Consider the following 2468-nt stretch of genomic DNA (forward strand, 5'->3'; position numbering starts at 1 on the left):
CATCTTCATCATCTTCATCATCTTCATCATCATCATCTTCATCATCATCATCTTCATCATCATCATCTTCATCTTCATCATCTTCATCATCTTCATCATCTTCATCATCTTCATCTTCATCTTCATCTTCATCATCTTCATCATCTTCATCTTCATCATCTTCATCTTCATCATCATCATCATCTTCATCATCTTCATCATCATCATCATCTTCATCTTCATCATCATCATCATCTGTCCATCCTCAGCTTCACACCATGACTGTCAGACTCAAACATGTTTCCGTCTTCTTCTCTGTTGTTTCAGAAGACTTCGTTCATTATTTTCCCTAAAGCCGGCTGGTGCAACATCTCGTTAAGGTCTGCAAGACTCCAGGAGGTGCAGACTCATCTGCATATCTGGAATGATGCAAGTCACTCTTTTAATTGTCCTAAAATCTGAGAATCGAGACCGAAGAACAAAGAACTTCTGCTGTTTCTTTTAGAAGTTCCTTTTTCCCACAATGCAAAGCGTCAGTGAACTCTAGTAAAAGTGATTGGATTGATTCACTTTATGTACAAACATTCTTTGTGTTAAACTGTGTAAAAATCTTCACAATGAGAACTTATATTTAAATTTAACAACAGAAAAACATCTAAACTGATAGATTAAAGAAACAGAAACTAAAGTTGAACATCTACAGGATTCTCTGTCTGTGTATCTGTATCAGATTCTAAACCCACCGAGAGAATTCAAGTGTTCAAACAGAATAAACAAACTTCAATGAAGGAGAAACCTCAGAAAGTAAAACAGAGTTGACCTCTACTGTGATCAGAGTTAATGAAGTGTTCTGGTGTTTTACAGACTCTGATTAGAAGGTTCAGTGTCACCTGTGTCTTAGTATCTGCAGATGATGGTTTCTCCAGATTCTTCTGAAGCTTTTCTTCTTCTGGGTTTTGTTGGTCGGATTTACTTTAATTTTATCAGTTTAGTTTTTTAGTTTTCTTCTGCGTTTGGAATTCTTTTTCCTGTTTCTGAGTCCATCATTTCCACTGTCAAATCCTCTTTTCTGGTTGTTCATGTTTCAGCTTTTGTCTTTATTGAAGTCATTAGCTGATTGATTGATTGATTGATTGATTGATTGATTGATTGATTGATTGATCTGCTTTCGTTCTAATCAGAATCGATCAGATTCTTTAAGTTCTGGACGATACAGGACAAAAAATTCACACATTTTTCAAACTCCTTCCAGAAATAATGAAATCCAGTGATTAAAAAACAATCAAACAAAAACAGACTCACTGATGTAACATTTGATTCATTAAATATATTGATCATTAACTAGAGATTGATTAATAGCTTAAAAAGGAGCGGGAAAAAGCAGACTTTGATAATCGTACCCCTACTTACCTGTTCTAATAACGTGGAGTTTGTTTCTACTTAAACATCTCAAAGTTTTCTCTCTTGAGGTAAAAAAGAGTTTATTAAAAAACTGTTTAATAAATGAAAACAAAGATCGTCAAAAAGTGTTATTTTTATTGAAATGTTGGCTCCTGGAGTTAGAACAAATAGAACACAGAAATAAAAGCGGTTCTGACAAAGATCGGACCACACTGACGGAACGGGTCACAAAAGTAGAACTTGGAGGACCAAACCAGGACTGTAAATAAAGGACAGAGTGATCATCTGTCTTTTATCTTCCTGTCACAGTTACATCCTCAGCAGCCCCCCCCCCCCTGTTGTTCTGTAATTCACCAACAGTTTTGTTTCATTCTATAAAACTTTATCGACTTCCCTCCACGGCGCAGTGAGACCGAACCAAAGCTGCTTTGGACGCCGGCGGTCCTGAGGGTCCGAGGATTAGCTTCTGGGTCGGATTCGGAGTTTTACTGCGACTCGAGTGGAAGCAGAACGTTCCATGAAATCCTCTTTAAAGTCACAAAACTAAAGTTTACTCCAAACGCATGAAGGTCGAATGTTCTCAGGGTTTGGGATCCTCTGGGATCCTGGATTATGACATCAGGTCTGATCCTTTAGGATCAGATCTGATTAAAGTCAATCTAAAACAACAGTCATTGATGCTTTAAGAGGTCAAACTTTAGGTTGTTCTTTCAGGACCTCATGTGAGAGACCTTCATGTGTTTTAGACGGGTTTGGACCGTTTCTCCAACTGAAACATTAAACTCAGTCAGCTGACTTTAGTGAGGCTGCAGGTCATATAACAACCATAAAACGTAACCGTAGCAACTAATCTTTCTTTATTCGTCTATTATCTTTCTGAGGATCAAAGGAACATTTTCACACAAAATCAAATTTAACTTTGTTTATAAAGTAGTTTTTCTACATATGTGACACAAGGTGCTTCACAAAATAATTATTATTTTCAAAGCCAAAGTTTGCATTAGCAAATCTGTGGTAGCAGGAGAGAGAAATGGGCGGAGTCTGACAATGTTTTGAGATGGTAAAATCCTGTTTTAATTTGTAAAGTC

Source organism: Oryzias melastigma, linkage group LG24, assembly GCF_002922805.2.
Source record: "Oryzias melastigma strain HK-1 linkage group LG24, ASM292280v2, whole genome shotgun sequence".
NCBI classification, from domain to species: Eukaryota; Metazoa; Chordata; class Actinopteri; order Beloniformes; family Adrianichthyidae; genus Oryzias; species Oryzias melastigma.